This window comes from Motacilla alba, chromosome Z, assembly GCF_015832195.1.
Source record: "Motacilla alba alba isolate MOTALB_02 chromosome Z, Motacilla_alba_V1.0_pri, whole genome shotgun sequence".
In the NCBI taxonomy this organism is placed as follows: domain Eukaryota; kingdom Metazoa; phylum Chordata; class Aves; order Passeriformes; family Motacillidae; genus Motacilla; species Motacilla alba.
This window is the reverse complement of record NC_052046.1, coordinates 73,629,471-73,656,227: the sequence shown is the minus strand read 5'-3', so window position 1 is coordinate 73,656,227 and position 26,757 is coordinate 73,629,471. Positions and strand designations below refer to the sequence as shown.

At 43.4% G+C, this 26,757-nt stretch overlaps 1 protein-coding gene across 2 annotated transcripts in view; it reads right to left on the bottom strand.

Annotated features, from left to right (window-relative positions):
• HAPLN1 (hyaluronan and proteoglycan link protein 1) overlaps window positions 1-5,785 on the bottom strand; it is a 63,618-nt gene extending 57,833 nt beyond the window's left edge. Inside the window, exon 1 of one of the 2 annotated variants that reach the window (XM_038125833.1) lies at window positions 5,678-5,785. The gene's annotated coding sequence lies outside the window, so the exon portion shown is untranslated. Of the gene's footprint in view, window positions 1-5,579 lie in introns of both variants that reach the window. The other variant, XM_038125832.1, reaches the window with a different exon arrangement.
• Between the last annotated feature and the right edge of the window lie 20,972 nt (window positions 5,786-26,757).

The window sequence follows — 26,757 nt, the reverse complement described above, 5'->3', positions numbered from 1 at the left end:
GAGCAAACCACCTCAGGCCATGATCAGCATGATCAGAAAGTGGTGACACCACCACGGTCTGTTGTAGCTGCACCTCGTGTGCATCACCGAAATCTCAGTAGGAAAACAACCACACATCCTGTGACATTATTTTTCTCTGATATGGTTCTTATAAATCTTTTGACTGGGCCCAACATCCCAGTGTTTTCACATTTTTCACTGTGCTTTTCCTATTTCTAGGCAGTGTTATTTTTATGTGGCTCAGGGGAGGTTTTCTTTTTTGCCTGAAAATATGTTTATGGAAAAAAAAAAAAAACCAAACCCAACCAGCAAGCACATAAATATATTGGAGTGTAGCAGGTTAATGAATAGGTGGGTAGTTAGTTTCAATTGGAGAGTTTGGGAAGTTATTTTGGCAATGAAAATTCTTTTTCCTACATTAATCATGTCCTTCTTACACGGGTGCAGGCCTTGGTTCCTCTACTCCTTGCCAATGTGCAGAGTTTTGCTTAATGCTTTATTGACATCACCTTATAGGTACTCATATCTATAAAATCAGAGCAGATTTGCAGTTTGGAGCTTTATGAGCTGCTTCCTGCTCAGCCATGTGTGTATGCAAATAGATGAAAAGTTTTATTCACTGAGGCTTGTTTGAGTTTCTGTTGATTTCACCGAGCCACTGACGTGAGTAACGTTGATTATCTGTGTTTTTCCTGGACCAGAATCTCCCAGAGCAGAGGATGCACACGGGCTGCCACTTCTCCCTGCGTGTAGGCAGCACTGCAGGAAAGGGACTCTGAGCATTAAAAAAGGGTTAATCACAGTGGATTGAGGGATTCCTCGTGGCGCAGCTCCCTAACACTCGTGGACACAATTTAGGTACCAGCTGAATTGTCAGGTACCGTGGCACAGGCAGTGCGAATTAACATACGGCATGCAAAAATACCCAGAGCAAAACTGATCAAACCCAAGCCTGAGCTATCTCTAAGTGACCCCACGGCAGAGGAGCTGGAACTAGATCACCTTCAAGTTCCCTCTCCAACCCAAATCATTCCATGTCTCCAACTTTTCCTTCTTTTTACACTGGAGCAGTTTGAAACTTTTTGTTTCTTACCACTCAAGATTTCTGCCAAGCCCACTTCCATTCCATCCTCCCCACATTTTCCTTGTATTAGATATATTTCTGTGTATTTCCTTGTTAAAGTAATTAGAAGATGTTATTAATGGAGAGATAGCTCAAGATAATGGTTTCCTGCAGTAAGGCAAATGCCAAGATGACATTTTTTGGAGCAAGACACATTTATCCAGGGACATTCTTCTGTCTAATGCCTTTTTTTTTTTTTTTTTTTTTTTCTGCTATGCCAAGCCATTAATGATGCAGATTTTGCCCTGATGTGCCCTGAAGTGGCAGTGACTCTGTGTGCCAGTGGAAAACTTGGCCCCAGGAGCCTTGCAGAGACGCTCATTAATGAGGTTTGTGTTTCTTTCCCTTGTGATTCACAGCACCAGGCTGGGCAGAGCTGAAGGGAAAGGTAAAGCCACCTATGAAGCACAGGACTGAGTCACTTAGCTCATTTGCTGCTGTGATATTTTGCCTTCCTAGTCTGTAATTCATAAACTTTTCCTGATTAATGGAAAAGCAGGCTTTAGCCATTAACTCACGATTTTGTTAACAACCTCCTGTGGCAATATTTCACGTGAGTCTTGGGAAAAGGTTCCAGGGCAGCCGGTGCAGGCTACTGCTGTGTGACTTCTTCATGCCTGCTTTAAATGGTTTTTTGGTTTTTTTTTTGGAGCTGTTGATCAGGTTTGAGACACCCAGCCTGTTGTCCTAATCTAAAGAAAAAAAAAATTTAAAAAAGTGTTTTCAAAGCTGACAGAACAAGAAGGGCACAGGAACTGTCTGTTCTGCTGAGTGTGACATTGCCATTTGATTTCCTGCTCAGTGATGAAAACCAGGAGAAAGTTAAGCACAGGGAGCTTGGCTTTGCCATGTATTTTAATGACTCTTTGCTCCAGTAGCCACTGTGACACTTGTTTTAAAAATGTAAGATCAGAACCATGCATTCATCACCTCGTCTGGGTGATGTGCAGTGGAAGCTGTGTTGATGGTGGCATTTTAAAAAAAGCTGAGGAAGTAGAAGCCTGTGAGCTGGCCAGATTCCATAAATCCCATCACAAAGTACATCCAGATGCACACTTGCCTGCCTAAAACTTTGTCATGGATGGGATCATTTTTAGAGCTACGAGAAATGACAGCACCTGAATACCTACCACTGAATAAACAATTCTTACAATTGGTAAATAAACAATTTTCCTTTCCCCAATAAAAAAGACAATTTAAGCTGTGAGTGTGTCTGACATCTGAGGAAGGTGGAGATAAACAGCAGGTGAACAAAAGAAAAAAAGAGTTTATGACCTTTTATCAGTTATTAGAAATAATACATTTTCTTCGTCTATGCCCATCATTGACACAACATTCAGGAAAAAAACCACAGATGGGGTTAAGAAAAGCACAACCTATGTGATCAAGAACTTCTGGAAGGAGCTTTGAAATCCTTGCTGCTGGACACAGCTTCTCCTGACACAATATTTGTACAGAAATTTCCTCACTTGCACACTAACAGCCCAGCCCATCAAACTGATTGTTAAGTTGTGGCTTTTTTTTTTTTTTGCTTTTTTTTTTTTTTTGACTGAGTGGTTTAAAAAGTCTCTGCAAATATAAGTTAGTGGCAAATTATAAATAGAAGCTAAACTGATTTTTGTCATAGCTAATGGGCACTCGAAACACAGGGAAAACCTCCCCTAAAAATATAATTTAAAATAACACCAAACAAACAATTATTTTTTTTTTGTTTTTAGTGGTAAACGTGAATGAAACTAACCACTTAGAGTTAAACTGCACCTGAATTAGTTACAGATGTTGTGAATTTAAGAAAATTCTGCCAAAAGGCTCGGCAATATCCACTAGGTGGCATCCAGTGACCGCGTTTGGGCCGCCTTATCTCCACAAAACCTCTCATTCATTCGGCAGATAAAGAGCTGCATTATTAATTTATACCGCTGCATCCACTCTACACCTAATATTTGTTTAGCCAGCTGCTTCCTCTAATCCTCCTTAAACACCGTTGATTGAAATCCTAAGTATATTCAGAGTTTTAAATTTTTTTTTTATTTTGCTCCTTTTTTTTCTTTTTCCCCTACCCCAAAGAACATTTTGTTACCTACAAGTTACAAGCTGCCTTTTCAGGCGCAGCACTGTGTGGTACAGTTCCTACCGGCGGAGACAGAATGTCTAATACTTCCTCACCAGCAACAGAAGCAGCTTGTCGTGTGAAAATAACTTTTTTTTTTTTTTTCCTCCCTTCCCCACAAAATTTTTCATTTCCATAGAGTTCGAGCAACGAGATGCACCGCCAGGTTTACAATGAAACAGAAATGCTAAATATTTCAACTTCCAGGAATGGTTCAAGCGCTGCTTCAGTGAAAAAGCAAATGAAAAGCAGAAAACATTAATTCCAGTTTTCACACCCTAATCCTTGCAGCGAATTGGAAAACTCTTAATATATTTAAATGTAAGCAATTGCAAAGTCTCTCTCCACTTGAGGATCTCAGAACACCTTTTAAGGGGTGGTCCACACTGGTTCCAGATTTTTTACAGAGGGGAAAGGAGGTTAAGCGACTTCATGAAGTACTGATAACTGTCCTTTTGGCTCCAGGCTGTGACAAAAACATTCCTTTTGATCACATTCATAAATGTTGGGGACGTGCAGTAGAAAACACTCTTCCTACCAATTTTACAAACTCTAATGCAGCAGAAACCCTTCACCCTTTCCTGAAACCTTTTCTCCTCTGCCCCAAGCTTTGAAGTTCTCTAGGGTTTTGTTTGGTTGGCTTTTTAGGCTTTCTTTTTTTTTAGTAATAACCAGGCTCAGTGGCATGGGAAAGAGCTGAACCCCCTGGGTTTGGGATGAGAGGATGCTCTGCTGGGGACTGTGCTGTGAGCCTCTGTCAGGGACATGGCTGTGGACAACACTTTTCCTCCTGATGGGCTTTTTTCCTCTTTCTCATTGAAATCTGCTGACACATCCAGGAATCTTATTGGGAAGACTGGCCTTTTGGCAAAATTTCAGTGAGGACTGGCAGTGTCTTCATTATTACATTTACTTTTTAGGGGGATTTAACTTGTAAAAGCTGCTCTCCACATCTGTCCCACCCTACTTCACTTTAAACTGTTGAAAACCATCACAAACTTTTTTTTTTTCATTTCTTTTTTTTGTTCCCTCCTGCATTCTTCCTCCTTCCCTTTCCCCTTGGCAGGTGTGTGAGGCTTGGGGTCCCGGGTGATGCACTCAGAACGACTTTGCTGAGCTGTGCTTTACAGAGCTGAGCTTTTGTGGCCTCACCAGACCCAAAGCCCCCAGGAAACTGGAAAACTCGTTGCCTGTGTGTGGCACGAGGGCTTTGCCTCCTGCACGCCACACCTTGGCACTGCAGATCCCTTCCTCACAGGAGCCGGTGATGATTTTGCCGATTGTGATTTCCCCCACCTGCCTCTAGAAGCTGTGTTTATCGAGGGGGGTCTGTACCCACAGCCACACGGCCTCGAAACAGACGTAAATACAAATTCACTGCTGTTCATCACCCACATGACACCAAGCACCAACATGTATGGCAGCACCTTCTGCCCTGAAAGACCCCAGCAGCAATTAAGCCCTCACTAATTACACACAAACAGCAATAAACCTCCTTAATTCAAGCACACAAAAAGCTTTCCAGCCCTTGCTATCTAAACCTACCGCACAAGGAGTTTTGCCATGAAAAACGTTCTGAATGGCACCTTTCTATGGGTTTGACCCCGAACCCCAAATAAACAGGCAGTAAAATGATCAGAGTCCTGGACCAGCTCATGTGCAGCTACATCTGTAAAATGCTGAGGCATCCCAACTTTATCAGCGAGTGGAGATGGAGCAGGAACCTGTGCCAAACCTTATTCAGGCTTCCCTTGACAATAAATACCCAAATATGACATCAGTATGTAACATATCACATCTTATCAAACTCCTCTTGCTTCTAGCTGGATGGGCAGTACTTTGTGCAGATTCTGCTTCCAGCCCTTGAAATTTTTCTTTTTTTTTCAGTCTACCATGCTCTTTTTCCCTACCTCCTGAAAACTTCCAAAAGCATCTGAATGGAAGGAGAAATACTTAAAGAACAAAACAAAAAACAAACAAACAGTAAACAACAACAACAACAAAAAAGGACAAATCTCCGTGAGGAGAACAGCCCCACAGGAGGAAGCCACAGAGCAGAAGTGTACGACTTTTTGTCTTTCTGCAGTTGCAACATGATCCCTCCTTTGGTAACACAGAGCGCTTAAAAGTCAAAGACACTGAAGTTAGCCACTTTCAATCCGCCTCAGCTGCTAAATTAGAACTCCCAAAAATCCCTCCAGCGCAGGCAGCCCTGCAGCTGATGCCACAGGCGCTGCTTGCGGGGTCCCCATCCCACTCGGAGCAGCAAAGCAGTAAAAAAAAAAAAAAAAACTTTCCCAAAAGTTTGTTGTTTTCTTTTTTCTTTTTTTTTTTTTTCCCCTTTACCTTGCGCAGAGCTCCCTGCGAGTTGAGATGCTCTCAGGACTCTCCAGCAGCTGGGAACGGAGGGCAGCGAAGCGCAGGAGGAAGTTTTTGGTGCTCACCTTAAGTCAGAGCGTGTGTGTGCGTGTCTATGTCCCGAGTGTCTCTTTGTGGCTCTGGGTGGCAGAGGACCTGATCCGGGGAAGGGAGAGCCACTTTCTCACCGAGAGGAAAAGAAAAGCAACACGTCACGAGTTAAGTACGCCTCCAAGATGTCTTAATTACAGCCCAACGTGCTCCCATTCAGACCCCAGGAATGAGAGGGGGAAATAAACCCACAGGCGCGCGGTTTTCCCTGCGGCTCACACACCCACCCCCGGAGCTGCAGGCTGCCCTCTCCCTCCAGGTCCCTGTCCTCGCCCCTCGGGTCCAGCCCGCCCAGATCCGCACCTAAAAAAGCCTCTCTCAACTCCACGCAAGTCCTGAGCTAAAAACTACACGCGACTTGAGGAGGGGGAAAAAAAAATAAAAAAAAAATAAAAAAAAAAAGGGAGAGAAAAGAAAGAAGTTGGTAGTGTTCCTCATGAAGAGACCATTGAATTTAGGGATTTAGGGTGTGTGACACCCTGAGAAACATGACACTTCTGACCACTCGCCTCCCAGCCCCCCGCTCCTTTTTTACCCCCCACACTCCCATTAACTCTGAGGGAGTGATGCAGGAAAGCTGTGCGGGGGTGGAAGCAGCTGGACCTGACAGGATCCCCTTCTGTTTCTCCTTTACCCCCAACTTCCAGTAGAATTATGAATCCAGGAGACAAACCCACCTTCTCTTATCACACTCCAAAACCAGAACACAACTTGCCCAGGGCCCTGGCATCCCTAAATCCCAGCAGCTGTTGATCCCAAGACTTTATGCAATTCCTGAATGCCATCCCAGGCCAAAGTATTCCCCCAGCATCAAAAATTTCTGTACTGTTGTCCCCTACACATCGTGAGACACGCACAGCCCCAAAGGGATCTGCCAAAATCTGCAGTGTGTGGCTTTAACCCCTTAAATGCCACGACATGGAAAGCACACGGGTCAAATCTCACACCTGACAACTGGAGGCAAAAGGTGTGGGTGGTGTTGTGTCTCTGAATTTGTCCAATCTAAAAAAGCGACCAACCAAAACCAAAAACCCAAATCAAACAACACCAGATGAAAGGAATGGAGGCGGGGGAAGACCAAGGCTTGTTGATGTACTACATGTTGGCAAATTTGGGCTCAAATCATGTTCCTTGTGTAAGGCAGGTGCTGCTTTTCACTCCGCCTGAGAGAAATGAGGTTCTTGACGTCTAAACCTCCCAACAGCAGCAGGAAATAGACGTGGAGCTCTTAACCCCTAAAACTTGCTAGGTTAAAAAGCACAGGTGGTCCAGCCAACTTGGTCCTGCGGGTTGATTTTATCCTCTCCCCTTCCCCCTCCCTCCGATGCTGAACAGATGAATGTGGCCGTGTCACACCCACTGCAAATCCCCAGCATCATTCTCCAGCCCGGAGACCCCGCTAGGCTTTTATCATTGTGGGTGTCAAACTCTCAGCCCGCACCATCAAAAGAGGCTGCAGCCCATCAATCCCGCCCGATCAGGAAATGCCAGAGCCTGACACATCGGAGGGGACACGGGGCTCCACCAGCGTCACCCGGCCGGGGTCACCGCTGCTGCGCCTCGTCGGCGACTTCACAGCACAGCCCGCTGGAAGGAAAAAGAAAACGAAAATAAAACAAACCCCAGGCAAATAAACACGCCTGTGTCTGGAATCACGGAGCATCCTGAGATGGAAGGGACCCACAGGGGTCATCGGAGCCCAGCTTCACAGGACACCCCGACAATCCCACGAAGAAGGATCAGGGTGTCGGTTTGAGGTTATTAATAAAATTTAGGGGGGGGGTGGCGGGGGTGGCGTGGTGGTAACACTCCAAAAGCCGCGCAGAGCACATCTGTGCTGTAGAATAACGAGGTGCAGGTGGCCTCAGGGGAGGGATTCAGAGACCGAGGATGCTCGGACACGGCCGGGGGCTGGGTCCCCATCCCCGGGGCGCCGAGCTCACTCCGTGCTGGGGCACCCCGGGGGTCGGGCGGGGGCTGCCCACCCCCTCGGGGGCCGAGGGGGTGCGGAGAGCCCCGGGTGGGGCGGCACCGGCCCCTCCCGGCCGAACAAAGGGACGTTTCTTCGGGGCGGCGGGAGCGCGGCCCGCCCGCCCATCCATCCCCGCCTCCGCCGCGGAGGAAGCGGCCTCAGATTTCAACAACAGAGGGGGCTTTGATGGGGCACGGCGAGAAAACACACCTCCGGCGGCGGGGCCGGGGCCAGCGGGGCGGGAGGAGCCGCGGGGCCCCGCGGGCGGGCGGGATGAGGGCGGGATGCAGGATACGGGACAGGATGTGGGATGGGGAGCAGGATGTGGGATGGGGAGCGGGATGCGGGATACAGGATGGGAAGCAGGATGCGGGATGGGGAGCGGGATGCGGGATACAGGATGGGAAGCAGGATGCGGGATGGGGAGCGGGATGCGGGATGCAGGATGGGGAGTGGGATGCGGGATGGGGAGCAGGATGCGGGATGGGGAGCGGGATGCGGGATGCAGGATGGGGAGTGGGATGCGGGATGGGGAGCAGGATGCGGGATGGGGAGCAGGATGCGGGAGGCAGGATACGGGGCAGGATGCGGGATGCGGGGCAGGATGCATGGCGGTGTGCGGGGCAGGATGTGGAGCAGGATGCGGGATAAGGGACGGGATGTGGGACCCAGGGTGGGATGTGGATGCGGGGCAGGATGCGGGATTCAGGGAGGGATGCGGGGCGGGATGGGATATGGGATGCAGAGCAGGATGCAGGGAGGGATGCGGGCGTGATGCGGGGCGGGATGTGCGGTAGAATGCGGGCAGGATGTGGATGCGGGGCAGGGTGCAGGACGTGGATGCGGGGCAGGATGCGGGATGCAGGGAGAGATGCGGGGCAGGATGCGGGATGTGGGCTGGGATGCAGATGCGGGATGCGGGGTGAGATGTGGGTGGGATGCGGGCAGCGGTGGCTCGGCACAGAGCTCTGGGGACACCGGGGACACCCGGGAGAGCGGGGCTGGGACAGCCACCCCCTCCCGTTCCCACCCTCGGGGTCCTTCTCGCCTCGCTGTCCCCACCCTGTCCCTCCCCACCGAGGCAATCTGCCGCGGGCAGAGCTGGAGCCGCCAGGAGCGCTATGAAAGTGACCAGAAATAGGCATTTCGCCGAGTTTTTTCACTGCCCTCATGTTTCCTGATGTTTATTTCCCCGGCACTCTTCCTCGGGTTGTTTACTTGTTTTATTTGCAGCAGGTTTGGGCTAAGAGACTGCAGCTCATCTACACCCTGTGCTGTGGGGTTCGGGTCAGCAAGGCTTTCAGGAGCCCTATTTTTGGTTTAGAGGCTCTCTTTTTGGTTTATTAGACAGAGCAAACCAAAAGGAACTGCAAAGTGAACCTGTGTGGTTTTCCATTGTATTTTTTTTCTGGTTATAAGTCAGGTCCACATAACTAAGAGGGTGAAACATCACGGAGTCTTAAAGTAAAGCCTTCTTGTAAATCTTAAAATTAATTCTAGCACCTTTTGGAGGTTTGAAGACCAGCTAATGGAGCTGCTGGATACCAAGGGGATAGATCTGTGGAAAGCTCACCTTTTCCTGGCTTTTCCATAGTCATCCTTCAGGCCTCCACAACTGAACATTGCTGAGCCAGATGCTGGGCACAGGAATGTTATTTTGGGGCAACACATGTTTTTCCCTGTGTTAAGTACTAGAGAGATGTTATCATTTTGTTGACCAAAGCCATAGGTTCAAAAAGAATCAGAATGCTAATCATAACCTTTGTTTGAGGAGAGAAACGCAATTCTGCAGGAGTTTTGGGTTAAGCCCAAATGCTCTGCTCAGCATGACATGAGCTGCTGCACTGTCTCAGAGGAACTTGCCTGATTAGCACTCAACAGAGGTTAAAAAAAAAAAAACAAACCAAAAAACCACCCTGATTTCACACAGTTCTGACACTTCTGGAGGCCCAATCTGCATATCTTGATAGCGATATTTCAGCATCAACCCCGCGGAGGGATTTTTGAGAGATGTGGAGTTAACTCCAGCTGAGGAGCTGCTCCACATGCAGAGCACTGCTCCCTGCACATCCATCATCTCCCCGAAACATTAAATAACCGTATCTATAATAGTGATCAGGGATGTTTATTGCCTTTCTTCCAAGCACAGTTTAGGGCTTTTTTCCTTCCCCCTCCCAGTGTCTGACCATGAAAGGGTGCAGCGTGAAAGCTGTTTGCCTAAACCCAGCTCAGATAAGATGAACAGATATTAGGTTTGCTTTTACCTAGGAGCACTGTCACGACGGGCAACTTCACAGGGCTGCTGATTATTATTCCTGGCACCTCAGACCGCAGCGACAACTCAAAAAAAATGAACATTCAGTATCATTTTGTGAAAGATTTTTGAATTTTCCCTTTAATATGGATGCAAAGATGGCATTCTCTGCCAAAGCAAGTATTGTCATTCATGTTGCATTGGACTACCTTGGAAAAACATTTTGGAAACTCCCACTGTTGCCACTCAAAATTGGCATTTTCCCAGGCTTTGAGGAGAAGGACACTGGGAAAAGAGCACCTAAAGCATATTCTTCCAAATAATCCTAAAAAATCAGGGGAGGAAGAGTTTCAGGGGTTTGTTTTTAACAGGTTTATCACTTTGATTTTGCATTGCTCACTTCTTGAGGGTCTTGCTTTTAAAGCTTGTCAAAGTCCTGCCATCCAGAAATTCTCAGAAATTTTCAAATCACAGTAGTTGGTGCCCATCAGGGTTTTTTTGTGGGGGGTCAGAGGGAGATGAAAAGGAGATAAAACCAGGAGACAAAACACACACAACTGATATAAAAATTAAGGTTCTTTAGTGCCACATCGAGGTGCATTTAGGATTTGTCAGAAAAATCAGGTGTTAGCAGGCTCATCTTCCTGCAGGAAGATTGTTGTCCTACATTAAATGCAGAGTCCATTTTCTCCATCCAACTGCTTTTAGCACCTCTTTTATTGCCAGTTGCCTTCAAATTTCACCATTATTCTTCCTGCACATGTCTTGTAGATCAGTGGTGGATCTGCTGCTGGTCCTCATGGCACCCCAGACATCTCCTCCTTCACTCTGCCTGTGGCCACTCACCCTGAATTTCATTTTCAGGGAGGTGCTCACTCTGAATCCAGGAAAAGGGAAGGATTCAAGCAGCAGAAATGAAGCACACTTGATCCCACTGAGGAAGACGTAAGAATATGATGAAAAATGTGAGTTATGCACTTCCTCTGCTTGGAAAATTCAGCAGGGTGGACGCTATGAGTCACTGGTATAAAGCTACTGAAATCTGCAGGAGAAAAAAAAAATGGTAGCAGAATATACTCTTTTTATTTATGATTTTTTTTCCTGAAAACAACCCTACACATTCATGCAAATTTTTCACCGAAAAAGAATGAAAAACACAGAAGAGAAATACAAATATGGTGAAAAATAAAGTAACACCCATTAAAAATTATTTAATCAAAAGAAAATATATTAAAAGACTGGTTTTCCAAACTGACTGAAAATAAAGGAAATTATTTTATGCCAGCTGAACAGTCAGCTTTCCATTTGAGATTATTTATAGATTCTTAGTCTACAGAGTTCCCTCCTTCTTTTTTACAAGTTGGGCTTTTTACACTATGAGGTTGTTTTCTTCAGACTGGTTGTCAGGTTTCAGTGAGATATTTGCAGCTCTTTAATACTCCTGTCTACATAATCTTTTCCTTTTTCACAATATTCTCATTCCTACGGCTTAAGAAATGGAACGCCAACCAAAAATTCATGGAAAAAAATTCAGATTATCTCTCTCCTAACATCACTTTCTCTGGAGATGGATGGATGGGCTCTGCAAAAGGAATTTGCATGGTCTCCATCTTGCCTGATTGTATCAGGAGAATGATTTTCATATAAACACACTTTTGACTTAGCACTTCATCACGCAATCTTTACACAGCCCTCTCCAGAATATTCATCGATTTTTGTCTTCTGATCTGTGTTATCTCTGCCTTGCCCTGGAATCTGATTTGACTTATTAGCACGTTGGGCTGCGTCCAGGCTTTTCTGAGAATTCTTTTGCTGTTGATTCTGCATCTCACAAGTAGCTGAGCCTCTTCCACGCGCCGGGCTGGGAGTGTTCCCTCAGCTTCTGTAAGCTCAAAATGTCAATCAGGTTTCTGTTTTCCTGATGGACCCAGGGGGTGAATTGGTGGGGCAGAAATGAAGAGAGATCAAGAAACCAAGAAGGAAGAAAAGGAGCAAGACTTTGTAATGAATAGTGCTGGAGCAGAAGCAGGAAAGTTTCTGCCACCAGCACTCAAGTTAGCAAAATACTTGGCATTTTCACCATACCTTCTGCAGCTCTTACAGGTGTCATGAGTGTTTGTGCTCTGCACACCCCAGAAATGACAGAGTTTTATTCCATGAGAGCAGAAATGTGTTTTAGGAAGTGATAAAAGGAAAATATTGAAGGCAGTCTTTGAACTGAAGGGGTTCAGTATAGGATAAGATACTTTTAAAGGCAAACTTACCAATCTCTGTTGTCTAAAGCACTGATTTTTCAGATAAATTGAAAGAAACTCATCAGTTCCTGTAAATTACTTGATCTGCTCTTACCACTCTCATTTTTTAGTAACACATATGACTGCAATGCCAGCTGAGTCTCAGAAACAGTGAACATCCATTGTGACTGCTGGAAAATCAGTGAATTCTCCATGTCTGGGGACTGCATCATCCCACAAAGATCACAGGTAACCTCCCACACAGATTAGGGGGCATTTTTCAGTCTGTGTGGACATGACTGATTTTCGGTGTTTAACACCACGAACCACATGGTTTCAGGCAATTGTGGCTCTCTCAAAACTAGAAGTCAGTCCAAGGAGTGACATTTTCACATGGAAAACTCAGCCAGTTTTTACTCAGCGTTGGACGACCATCAACAAAATGCTTCTAAACTGACTGTGCTACCATCTTTCAAGCCATTCAGACAGAAAAAACCCCACTTTTTATGACCGAACTACCCACCAGAAATGAAAATAGCACATTGCTGCTGCATGTCCTCCAAGGCAGCACCAAAACTCTGAAGATTTTGGCCAGTCTTCACAAAACTGAGCCATCTGAGTGCAGCTTCTAACCAGCTGCTTGTCCCAGTACAAAACGAGGCAGCTCAGCTTTCCAGTGGCACATTCCCAAGGCAGAGACTGGTGCCAGTGCCCTTGGATAACTGGTGTCTGCTCCTGGCTTGCTCTGGGACCTGCTCTGTGCCTCCTGGCACGGTGCTGCAGGGCTTGCAGCGCTCTTCTCCTGTGCTGGGTGGTGTTTTCTGAGTTCTGAGGCATGTGGAAATGTGGGGAGCCATGGTTACACTCAAATTGCAGTGCCTCCAAGGATTTCAGCTTTGGAGGAGTTTGGACCACGGACCCCATGGAGGAGCCAGCAGCCACTTGGCTGCCAGGAAGGCAGAGGACACCAGGGCACGAAACCAGCTGGTATCCAGAGGCAGAGCCCTCAAGGCTTACACTCTGAGGCCAGCTGGCCCAGGAATGTGTGGCACTGACACTGTCACATGCTTTAGAGTCACTTTTCCTTAGTGAGTGGGGTGGCCTGGGTTTGCGGATGCAGCCCGAGCTTTGGATGGGTGAATATTTTTGGCATTCCCACTGCATCCAAAAGGCTCAGATGTCTGCATTTACAAGCCGCTGTCAGGAGCTGATCCAGAGATCTTTGAAGAGTTACTGGCTCGCCCTTCCTTATTTTACAGCTTCCATGCTCTGTAAGGAGCTCTTGTATTACACGCAGCAGCGCACAAACCCCATTCCTTCTGCATCTCACTGAAACAAGGGACAGGCTTGGTGTCCCACTCATTCTGGGGAAATGATCAGCCCTTGCTCAGGCCCGCTGCAGCAGGATTTCCAGCGTGAGTAAAGGAGCAGGCTGTCTAGTCCCAGTTATCTGCTCTTTCAGCTGGACATCCCGCGCGGGTAGATGAGGGAACGTGAACGGTAATGCTGTCAGTGTGCGACTAGTACACCTCTTACGTCTCTGAGCAAGGCACTGCATTATTTTCTGCTTCCCAGGGGTTGTGAGCAAAATTACAATTTCTGTAAGAACAGATTCTCTGAAGGTCGAGGGTGACCTCTTTTCTTGTTTTGCATGATAGGGCCTTAAATCAAATGCAACAGTTTTCAGTTAATATATTTCATTTGCTGACAGAGTGGCATTGTTGGTATTTAGGTTTAAATTCATATTCTGTCAAATCTCATTAGTTTATTTTAACAAGGATCATCTTGATTGTAGCTCCCTGGCTTCAATTATAGCTAGGATATCTTTTAATAACCATGAGAAGCTCTGATATCAGTTCCTTGAGTACTGCTTTGTGGTTTCTTATGGGATGTGCCTCAAATGAGAGGTCTTAACACTTGAAAAATATTTTATGAGAGATACCTTGTGAAAAGTTTCTTAGAGGTTTTGCCATTTGCATAGCTTAAAAGGCATTTCTGATTGTTGTCTTAAATTCTACTAAGGTTTTTTTTTTTTTGTCCTGGATATCCGGGAATATTTTCTCCAAAGAGTTTGATGGGTTGTCACGAGCTGTCCTGCCAATTCCATACCTACTGCTGGAATTTACTGTGCTGCTGCTTGGAGGTGATGGATAGCATGGTTCCCTGCAAAGGAAGCAGTCACTTTGTCTTTTGAGCCCATTAACACGTTTTCTGTGGGGAGGTTTTTGTGGTAATAGAATGCTTTTTTTTTTTTTTTTTTTTTTTTTTTTTTGACAGCAGTCTTTCTACCTGCAGGTGTGGCTTTCATGGTGGTTTTTTGGGATTTGCTGGAATTAATGCTCATTATTTGAGAATATATATATATATATATATGTCAATGCAAATAATCTGCTTGTCCTCCGTGCAGTGTTTCCATCAGTGTAGATGAGGGAAAGCTAGATGTAGTTATTCTCATTTCCTGTTTACTTGTTCTTGGAAAAAAAAAAAAAAAATTGTCAAAAGGGATGAAAACCTTGTCTAACTTGTGACAAGACCCAGTGAATCACTTTTGATACCATCTTGTGATCCCTATCTGGTGGAGTATTTTGAAGTGGAGTCTCTGTCAGTACAAATATATTAAACATATGCACACATAAGATAGGGCTGCCAAGAACTTAATGAATTTAAATGTTCAGGAGTGCAGCAGCTGTACACTGGGGTGTGTTCCCACCATGATTTTAAATGCTGTTGGTTTTAATTTTTTGAATGATTCAGTGTGGAAAATATTCATCAGGTTATAAAAATGTGTTGACTTTGATCCTTCTTTATTTTCTTTTTAGGAAGACTGAAAATGTTTGCCGTCACAGTAAGTGGAAAATCAATATAATAAGAAAATGATGATTTACCTTTTCATATGGAAATATGTCTTCTGAGCACAGTTAGAAAAAGAGCCTTAAAGAGACCAGATTCAGAGAATTTTTCCTTTTTAAATGAGGATGGTTATTTAAGAAAAACAATTTAAACGGGAGAAAAGAAATCTTATTCACCAGTGCTGAAATTAACTTCACCTGCATAAATTCTGGGTTATAATCTATGAAACCATTCATATGAGGAGAACCAAATGCTGCTGGAATGCTGGAGTTTTACAGTTGTGAGCTATGCCACATTACTGAAAAGCAAGTCCTACATAGTAAAAGTCTTTCAGCTCAGCCCAGCCATCCTCATACTTTTGCAATAAATGCAAAAGGTATATCCTTAGCAACATGAGAATTTGTCTGTTTTAAAAGGCACATTATTGCTCTACAGAGAATCTAGAAGAAAGGAAACAGAGTTAAACACATAAAAACTGGTAAAATAGAATTAAAAATAATGGTGATGAAGCCCTGCTGGCCAAAACAGAGAATGAATAGAGGGGTTGTGTCACTTGTAGAGAATACAAACCAAAATAGCAGTTCAGGATATAACCCTGTAGGGCTCCAGCCACAGGGACCCTCACCCTGATCCATAAAGAGGACTGGAGTATTTTAAAAAGGGTTTCCTATCTTCAGAGTCTCTGATCCTTTTGAGCTGCACCACGAACCATTCACCACAAGCAGAAAATAACTGGCTGAGCTGGGGATGAACTGAAAAAAAAAACCTGGTTAGATTAAAAAAAAAAAAAACAAAACAAACACCCCACCCAAGCCAAACAAACAAACAAAACAAGTTTCTCTTATGCTATTTTGTGTCAGTGAATAATCACAGTGATGTTTTCATAGCATCACAAATAAATACCTAAATGCCTTCCTGAAATACCTAAAAAGCCAACTTTAAAATTTTTGTTTTGCTTGTGCTTTCAAAAATAGTTGCTATGTATATGTGTGTGAACATCTTTTTTTGAACCTGACAGTATTTCTGTCCCCACCAATGAAGTATTCTGTGGAAAAATGCCACAATCAATAAAAAAACTCTTTCTTCAGTTTTTTTCCTGCGTCATATATTAATTTTCAAGTGGATCTAATCTTATATTTTTATCCAGTTCTTTGTGCATTATTGTGTAATACCAAGAGAGGTTAAACAATTTGTTTTAGAGTTTTAATTTTCTGTGGGGGCTTTGTGACAAGAGAGCACCACCAAAACAATGGGTGAAAAGAATTATCCCTCTTTCCAGCAGTGAAAAAATTTTGTTGTCACAGCAAACTCTTAAAATAAGGATGAACAATGAGGGTAACATTGTTGTATTTTAAAGTATTTAGTGAATAATTTAAATATTACTTTTTTTTTTTTTTTTTTTTTTTTTTTTTTTTTTAATGCCAGGAGCTTTTTCAGCCCTGCAGATTAAGGCAGCTGTGCATCACACTGGACAGAAACCCAGTCTGAAAGAAGTAGGTTCCTGGACATTGAATTTTATATTCTCCACATTCTTTTAATATAACAATAAACCAAAATTCTTCTGCCTCTTTTAGCCAGAATACTTGCTGATTTTGGTTGCAGCTTTCCAGTGCTAGGGACTACAAAGGAAGAGCCTTAATTAAAAATAAAAATAAAAATCCTAGGTTATAAGGAAGTTCTTTATTAATTTGCATTTTAGGGAACCAGAACATTATGTTGTTCAAAAAAGAAGTGTTTATGAGGCATTGGGTGCAGCAGGATTATTAAATTTTATAGACTGATCCGATCCAGAGCGGTGAAAGAATTCAGTGTTTTTTGCACACAGAATCTAAAATGTCCATGTTTTCTGTAGATTTACCGAATTATTTCCTCATTAAATAATTTTTATTTAATTTAGATTTTTACTTCTGAAGCCACTTGGCTCCTTGTACAGCGTCCTGAAAGAGTTACAACATCAAATATAAAGTGCACCTATCTGTGCACAATTTGATGCTGGTTCACAGTAAACTGAGAGTGCACAACCAGTGAAATGCACCCTGAATAGATTTAGTGGTAAGCTCTGTGATGTGACCCAGAGAAGAATAATTCAAATGCTTGAATTAGTCAACAGAAAGTCAGAATGAGGGCTTGGGTAGGTAGAGAAGGTAGAATTTGCCATCCAACGGGCATCTGAATTTGAATTTAGCTACCTACATTTAACCTGCATTTTATTTTTGCACCTACAGCACTGACTTGGGACTTGCTTTATTACATAATCTTATATCAAATATCCCCTGCTCATACAATGGTTTCTTTTCAAGGTGATGAGCAAATTGCTGTTGTCATCTTTAAGTACGAAATAAAATAAAATGCTGTAATTTTGGTGCCACAATTTCAAGGCAAAAGGAGCAATTGGTATGGGCTGGCTAAGATTAGATTGGTGCTCCCATGTTTTGGTTTTTTTTTTTTTTTTTGTGAGACCTGCACAGATTTACTTCCTGTAAAGGGTATTGATGCAAATTGAACTTATTTCACAAGAAAATGAACATAGTAGCTTTCACAGAACAAGACAAATGCAGTCTAAATAAAATTTCCAAAATTAGGCCTTAAATGCACTTTAAAAAAATATCTAACAAATTCACACCTTAGTTTAAAAAAACTAACTTAATTAAATATGGTGTCTAAAATCTTTGTGTATGAGAAAATATTTGTCCTGCCAGAACGAGCTGGTCTTGAGTATGTGCTGAGAGAAATTTATGGTCTATAGGTAAAATGTGTGGTCTACAGGTGAGAAATTTATGGTCTATAGGCGAGAAACTAAGGCGAGGAATTAAGAGCAACTTGGTTTGAAAAAGGAAAGGTGAAAGAGGTCTGGATGCTGCAGCTGAAAACCAAGTGCTAGTTTCTTGTTGGAAGCCTGGATGCTGAGAATTTTGGGCTTTCTGTGCTGCCAGGCACTGACCCCCAGGAGAACACTGCATTGACCTGAGGCCGTGGAGAAGCTTCCAAAATGGAATGACAGGACTGGGATTGTGGGTGAGGAGTTTGGATAGAAGTGTGTGATATCACAGGGTGGGAAACTCAGAGTTTAAGGGTTTAGAATACAATAACAGATATAAGGGAAGATGGAGGTTTTAGGGCAGAGACTGGTCCTTCCTCACCTTCTTCTTCACCTCCTTCTTCTCCTTCTTAATCTCCATGGGTTTGGGTGGTTTTGTGTAATTGGATAAAAAAAGTCCCCATTGAGGGCCACTGGTGGTTTGTTATTGAGTTAAAAGTAAAAATAATTTAGGTGTCATTTCTTAATTGGATAGTTTAGCCCTAAAAGATCTTGTAGAGAAAGACAGTTAGCCATTTTGTAGCTTGTCAGTGAAATGCTTCAGAACTCACAACTTGTAGGACTGTAATATAGAAAAGAAATAATAAACATTTGATTCTGAACATGAAATACCATCTCTAGCACTTCAATCCCAACCCTGACAGAGGCAGAAAAAAGAAGCCAAGAACCAGCAATGGATAAACAGCCAGAAGGTGATTTGTCTTGGAGTGGGTGACAGAATGGCTGCTGAGCAGAACTGCCCGTTCCATTTCAGCTCCATGGCTCTCTCCTGAGCAGCACCAGCAGAGTGAACTCTCATGGAACAGCGCACTGCCAAAAATTCCAGGGGAGTCAGGAAGCAAATGTGCATCTCTGGCTGGGAGCTGGTGGTCTGTGTTTGCAGTGAGCCAGAATTTGTGAGCGTGGAAGGGTTTGGAGGTGCAGCCACCCTGCAGTGAGGTGAGGAGGCCACTGAGCGAAGTTTTTCCAGGGATGTGTTGGGGAATTTTTTTTCCTCATGAGTGGGACAGGGCTGCTTGGAGCTGTTCCTTGAGCTTTTATTGCAGCATCAGCTTTATTACAATAAAAAGATGACCAAAACTCATGTACTGCCAGCAACAGCCAAAGATTTCCTTGCTACAGAGCATTTTAAAAACTTTCTAGCCAATAACATATTGCTAAAGCTGACAGACAATTGTTTAGGCAATCACTAAAAACACACATATATTTCACACGATGCTTACTTGCCTTCTTTCTATTAACAATACACAATACTTCATTACTGAGCTTAAAACCTTCTACTATCTTTCTAAACATATTTTTCTGCTGTCATAAAACTCAAGCTATTGTTTCATGTTTTTACTTACTATACGGTTGTAACTTTTTCCACCTTCAGACCTTGCAGCTGCAGCCAGTTGTAAGTTCTCTCTTCTTTCTGTTTCTAAAGCCTGCTTTCCCAGCTTTCTAAAAATCGTCTTGCTTTTACTATTTCCCTGTTCCCCACACAAGGAAACATCTTTTGCTGAGCTGGGCATGTTAACAAGCCAAAAAAAAAAAAAAAAAAAGAGAAAAAAAAAGCTGTGAAGCTGTGTATGCCATTGTGGAGGGAATTCTAGTTTGGAGAGAATTTTGTTATTAAACTTCTCCCAGCACCTGGAGCACCTCATGTCTGTGCCTAGCTGGGTGGACATCCTTTCCCTGCAACAAGTGCCTGGAAATTCCAAGATGCACTTAAAGATCCTGCTTTATGTCAAAGAGCAAGCTTCAGACAGTGATGTTTGAAGCTTTGCCAAAGTTGGGTGCTGACTTAGGTTCACCCAGCAGGGCGTGCTGGAAATTAATAATGAGCAACATGATGCATCTCAGTATCAGTCAGAGAGATTTTCCCACCCCTTCCTTCCCTCTTCTTTGTTCCTCCGAGCAGTTACTCCCTCTCAGGTCAGATGTTCACTTCAAATATATGTGGGCTTTTCTGGATCACCAATCTTAATCTTTCCCAGTCACTTTCCTGGCTCATTTCTCTTCTGTGCTGATTTCCCTTGAAAATATCAAGTCCTGCTCTGTTACAGTGCTGAAGTTATCCCTTTTTCCTCCCTACCCTTCTCTTCCCCCAGGCACTTCGCCAATGTTTTGTGTCCCAATTGAACAGAAGAAGAACTTTTTGCACACTGCAGTTAAAAAATGGTGTTTCATGATTGCACGCATTGAAGCTTTTCACAGGCATCATTCATGACCTTTTCTGCAGTTCCTGGAATTGTGCTTTGTAATTATTCAGGATATTCTTCACACCAGGTCCATTTTTTCCCCCATACTGTCACAGCTGAACTTACAACATCCACTGATTATCCTGTGCTGTTCATCTGCTCCATGGAGTTTACAAAGGGTCCTTTTTGGCTACTCTGTATCAGTTAAAAATTATTTTTGATCGCAAATTCTGTGGCAGATACGTCAGCAGATCTTAATTTTGATTAATAAATATGCATCTGCTTTTGTTAGTTTAAGGGGAGAGGGTGGAAAAGGAATGAGAAGTGGCAGGTTTAAATTTGACTTCTGAGGTGGGAATTTGAGCAAAAAATGAATCATGGTGAATGAAGCCATAATTTGTTACATTTTCCCTAGAGGAAAAGGCTCTACTCTTCCAAAATGACTTTATGAAGATGTGGTGGTTTTAGTTTGAAAACTGGGTGGAAATACTAATTTTGTGTAGTGGTTTTGGCTTGTTAACTTAAGATTTCTTTAATTTTGAGATTTCTCAACTAATGTGTTGATGAGTGTGGTGTGTTTTAGTGTTGGCTAATTATTTATGTACTTCTTTGTTGTGAGATAGGAAGATAGGATTAGGAGAAAGGTAGAGTAGGTTTAAAACTTTAAAAGGGTATAGAGAAAATTTTATTAACAGTAACTAAAGGAAAAAAAAAGTAGTAAGAATCAAAACAAACCCATCAGAACGCTTCTCCTCCCCCCACAACTTTTTCCTTTTCTCCTGACAATGTAAAGAAACAAAACCTAAAATTTTTCGGCAGTAATGCCTGAATTTGTAAGTAATGCTTGACACCAGTGCAAGCATTACTTACAAAAAAATAAGAAAGAAATGTGGGTTTTAGTCAACAGGTGGAGATGTCAATTGCTGCTGGGGTAAAGAAATTGCTCAGGTGGAGCTCTTTTATTTCCTGGAGGATGTGAACCTGCATTTTCCTGAGCAATGTCTGTAACCTGCCCCAGAGAGCAAGGGAAGAGGAGGGAGAGGAGCCTGCTCAGATCTCCCATTGAAGTCCTACTGAGGTCCTAGTCCTACTTTGAATAAATAATTAAGCTTTCACACCTCTCAGGCGAGTGTTCTCACCACAGCTAACACAATCCCATGTCTGTTCTCACCAACTGTTTCAGTTTTTTTTTTTTTTTTTTTTTTTTTTTTTAGGAGAGAGAAGCATTACAGTGCCAGAACATTGATAAAAACAGTTGCACCCATGCACAGATGTGGATCTGCCTCCATTTTCCAGTTTTATTGAAAAAAGGACAAAATTTTCCTGGCTCTTAGGTGTCTGGGTGAAACCTCTGGGTGCTGGTGTTTGTCCTGGTGGGTGTTTGGTGATTTGTGCAGCATGGGATGGTTATGAGAGGAGAGACAGAGCTCCAGCCTGAGCACAGTGGTTTGTCCCCACAGCCACAGGAGGAAGCTGAGTTGGAAGAATCCTGCAATTTCCAATATTCTACGTAGTAGCTGGACTTCAATACAGCTGTGATTAAACAGAAATTAAATACTTTGATTTTTTTTTCCTGTTTGAAACAATTTGAAAGCCAGCCACAGCACTAGAAATGGCTCAGTTTTAGTTTTTCTCTGTAGGTAGGCACTGAAGTGACATCAGTTTAGTAACAGACTGAACAGATCCTATGGGAGAATGACTGACCTTGAAATATTAAAAAAAATCAAAATATAAAGCCTGTGTAATTAGACCAGAAAAGTGGAAGCCAAATGCTCTAGTGAGGGCAAATGGCACATATGAAAATATTAAACAGCTGCTGGCAACGTGGCACTGAAATATCAGATAATGCCAGTTCTGTTCTCAGATGAATTCCAAAGGCATTTCTTCTTGGAAGCTCGCTTAACACTGGTAAGAATCATCTGAATTTTTCATATACCTTGATGGGTTATAAATTAGCTGTGATCACCCTGGAGAAAGACCTGTGCCTCACAGGAGAAAAACTCAGTGAGAACATCTGCTCAGCTGTGCCGTGGTGGTCAAGGAAGCAAAGAACTCAGTGGGTTGTATCAGGGAAAATGTGTAGAACAAAGCTGAAATTCCAGTATTGCTGCTGTGCATTATCTTTATTTCTTGTGTTTAATGCTTCAGGAATTCCAGAATGTCAGAGAAAATGCTACAAGTGTGCCAGCTTGGTGTCTGACGGCCCTTTGTTTGGTTTTAAGGTGAGAAATGACAGCTCATTTTATTTTTATTTATAGCCTTGTTTTCATTACATAAAAATAGTGCTTAAAGCTTGAACAAGTATTAACTCTTGTAGCCCTATCATAAATAAAAGTGAGAGAAAATCTTTATATTAAGGTCATCCTGTCTTAAATAAAGATTCAAGTACAAAGCACATCATTTGAGATGTCAGAGGATTTCTCACATGAAGAGAGCTTGAAACAATGGAAAAAGTTTGAATTATTGAGTGTGTAGAGGAATTGTGGCCATAGTAGGAAAAAAAAACTCAGAAGATGGAGCAACAGAGGGAGCTGAGACCCTTTCCTTTCCTCACAGGGGAACTGAGGGATGCTCAGTGAAATGAAAAGATGGCAAAGAGCTTTCAGGAAGGCTGAAGGTGTTAATGCCACTACCCCGGTCAGGACTTTGCAATTCCCCCCCAAATTTCTGGTGTTCTCAGGAGATCTCAATGTCCAAAATGGCATCTGCTCAGGAGTCACTCTCCTTTTATTAATCATTAATTTTTTCTTTTACATTTACAAGAAGAAAAAATGTAGACAGAAAGAAAAATGCATTAATGCAAACCAAAACAGCTGGTATTTGTCTAAAATCAAAGTAGAGCTTTTGCTAAATGGTAAATGTCTCTATTTCCTCTGGAGCAGAGAAATCAGGATGATCTGAAGTTTGATGCCATTGTGGGCTAAAGCCCTCTGCTGTCTCCCATTTCCTGTTAACTCTCCACACCCTGTTTAGATTTTCATGAAATGCAGTTCCCACCTTGCTGATTTTTTACAGTGGTGTCCCAGAAAAAACAGGGGACATTCAGCTTAACAAGGCTCTTGCCACTATTAAAAAGTGGTGTCAGATCTAGAGACAATGAGGAACATTTATTCTGCCTTTCAGAATATTTGTGAGGGTTGTCCATCCCCAGCCATCACAAAGCTGAGTCTTCTGGTATTTTGGTGTGTGGTGCATGATGTTTTCCATTAATAAGCCCTTGTTTTGGGGCTATTTCTGAGTACATGCTTAAGTTTCTAACTTAAAAATATTTTATTTTTAGCATGTTACCTGGAATTTTGGCAAGGTAGTGGAGGGACTGATTTGAGCAAAGAACCTTCTGTTGCTCAAACCTTCCCCATCCCACTTCAAGATGTACTTAAATAAATAGGTAAAGTAAATATTTCAGTCTGAGGCCTGTGTCAGGAAGATGGGAAGAATAATTTTGCAGAGAACAGGTGTGGCAGAACTGTTTCCTTATATATTGAGGACAAAAGATAAATTTGTAAATCATTGTTATTCAGTAGAGAGACAGAGTTTGAACTGTTCCCTTCTGTATAATTCAGGAGCATCCCATTATGGTGGGGATGGCTGCCTAAAACCACATTAATTTTTCACCTGGCACCTGAAAACTTTGCTCTTCCCCTGGAATCTGTGCATCCTTGCTCTCCCAGGAGATATTGGCAAGGAAGAGAGATGGAAGCTGCACATCCCATGGGAACTGAGTCTTCCTCAGCTGGTTGTGGCTTTGGAGTTGCTTCATTGCAGGAGGTGATGCTTTAGGATTTAGGCTTTTACATTTTTCATGATTTTGTGATCCTGCAGTTCTTGAGTGCATAACTCCAAACTCCATACTCAGTGTCAGCTGCTGCTGTCCCATTTTGGGCAGACACAACAACTCCTCTCCAGGCCTGGCAGTCAAGGGCACCTCACTGCCTCAGGGCCCAGAAATGTAAACAAAAGTGAGTTGGGGGCAGCAAACTTGGGGTAAATGCCTTCATTAGCTGAAGCTGTAATTGTTCGATTCATCCCCAATATGCAAATTTATAAACTTATAGAAGTGTGAAGACCTGTGATCCATCATTCATATAACCCCTGGATGGGCTTGGTCTGCCCAAAATATACCTGAAGGCCCTTCAATAAATACAACAACTTTTTGTTCTCTTAACTTGGTCTGGCCTCTGATTTTAGGCAGTCCCCACAAGGCATCAGTGAAATCAAAAGGCCAGACATCCAGTGCTCTTCACCTTTCTGGGACACCTCATCTAACACAATTCCTCTATTTACACCCATTTTGGTGGGCTGGAGGGGCAGAGCAGGTTTTTTTTCCTGCTGCTTACCCTCATCTGTTGGTTTTGGTGACTTGTTGAGAAGTCAGTGTAGCTTCCTTCTGGAAGAGTTCTGCCTAATGCTCAGCTGGAATTCCTCCACGGTGTCAGCTTCCCCAGTGAAAATGAATGAGGAGCTGACTGGGGGCTCCCCAGTTTTTGCTGCGTGCCATGGTAATGTACTTGACGCTCACAGAGCAGTGGCTGTGCATCTTCTGCTGCCAGTGCTGTCACAAACCAAAGAGATCCCAACGGAGATAACAGATAAAAAAGACCTGGGGGCAGAGAGGAGGTCAGAGAGGGACAAGAACACGCCACTTTTACAGAAACAAATGGCAAAGGCTGGAGGCAAAAAACGTCCCTTTGATGTTTCAAAACGACCAAAGAAATCAGCGATCAACCGCGAGACAAGTTTGTTGTTGACTTTTTTTGTGTGTGTTTTAAGCAAGCAGTTTTGCACCCTCGACAACGGATGGGTGGATTTAGTATTTATAAATGATTGTACATGGTAGGCAATTGTATCAATAGTGAGAAGGGACTATTGCAATCTGAAGATCAGGATCTCTCTTAGGCAGATAAGGTAGTGCTGACACATGTGGTATCACACTAACTGCTGCTATTTGTTGCCACAAATTCAATTATCTTGAATTCATCATGTCAGGATGATGTTAAAAGTATTGCCAGACCCCAAGTCTGAATAGATTTACAGCACTTAAAAATTCATGCTCAAAAAAAGTCAGTCAAGTGACTTCAAATGAAGTAACTACTTCATATACATATGAGGGCTGATTTTCTGTGATTAAAAAAAAAAAAAAAAACCAAGTAAAAAAAAGTGGTTATTTTTCCAGTTTATAACAGGGACATTGCAAATTAGTAGGGTTTAAGTGTTTGAGTGGAGGAAACCTATTGAGAATAGAGACAAAAAAGAGAAAGAAGTGTATTTTAAATTTGAATCAATGAGAGAAGCCACATATATAGATGAGCTGTGCCAAACTAGCATGCACTAGAAAAAAATATGACATTAATATCACCTCACTTGGGGTGAAAGTTAAAGCTTGCTCTTGTGCCATGAATTATGAAAAAAAAGGTGAAAGATTGTAAAGAGTGGACTTTCACAGGAAAAAAAAGTGAGGAAACCTAAGTAACAATTGATGAATGCTGTTGGTAGCCCTGGTCCAGCTGTTCTGAAGGCAGACATTAATACAATTATTCCAGGGGTATCTGAAGCAGTACTCAGGCAGGTTTGCTTAGCAAAATAGAGGAATAACTCCCAAAGTAATGCAAAATACAGTAAATTAAAGATAAAAATTGTTCAGTATTTATTCAGAGCTGTCTTGTCCATTTAATGGTTTTATTGGATATGTTTGGATGGATATGTACAGTTCCTGTACATCTGTTTCTAAGAAGAAGACTAACACCCTTCCATCCCCAAATCACTGTTCCCTTAATTAAGGAATATTTTAATTATTATTAATCTTTGTTTCTGAGGGAGAAATAAACATGCTGCGGTCTCATTTGTTCTGTAGCTGAGTTATTGATGCTGTGATTAAGATGTTAATTGATTTGGTGTGACAGCAGGCACAGAAAGCAGAGGTACTCAATCACAGAGTCACAGAGCCATGGAACATTAAGGGGCTGGAAGAGACCTCAAGGAACATCCAGTCGCAATTCCCTCTGCCATCAGCAGGGATGCTTCCCACTAGACCAGGCTGCTCAGGATATGGGTGAGCATCAAGCTGGGGTGGCTGGGGACGACATCAGGCTGGAGACAATCTCCCCCCAGGGCAGTGGGATGGGATGCACATGATGGATTTCATCCAAGGGTGCTGGAACCTGGACAGTTCCTGTGCAAGGTGAGATGTGCAGATGACAGTTCCTGTGCATCTGTCACCTCTGGGACACCCAGGGATGACTCTGGTGGCCAAACAAAGGTGAACATTGCAGCCCTGTTCCAAAAAGTCCCAAAGGTCAGCTGAAGGGGAAGCTCCAGGCTGGCCAGCCTTGCTGGGAAAGCCACGAGCTCGTTCCTGGGTGTGGGATGGAGAAGGGGCCTGGGGCTGTCAGCAGGGGTTAAACCACCCTGAGCCACCTGCTGTGCTGGGGAGAGGTGGCTGCAGGGTCTGGGGACAGCAGAGGGTGTCCTGTGCCTGGGCTGGGGCAGGAGCCTGGGCACTGTCACTGCCCCCACATCCATGTGGGCAGAGATGTCTCAGGGGATGGACAGAGGGACAGACACAAATCCTGGTTGTAGTGCTGGACTCAGAGGGCTTTGGTCATTGATGTTGGCCTGGTAGCAAGAGGGGCATCACTGGGCTGTGTCTAAGACCTCTTTGGTTGAGCATCTGCCCTGGTTTAACCCTGGCCAGGGGCTCAGCCCAGCCCATTTGCTCAGTCACTCCCCACAGTGGGATGGGGAGAG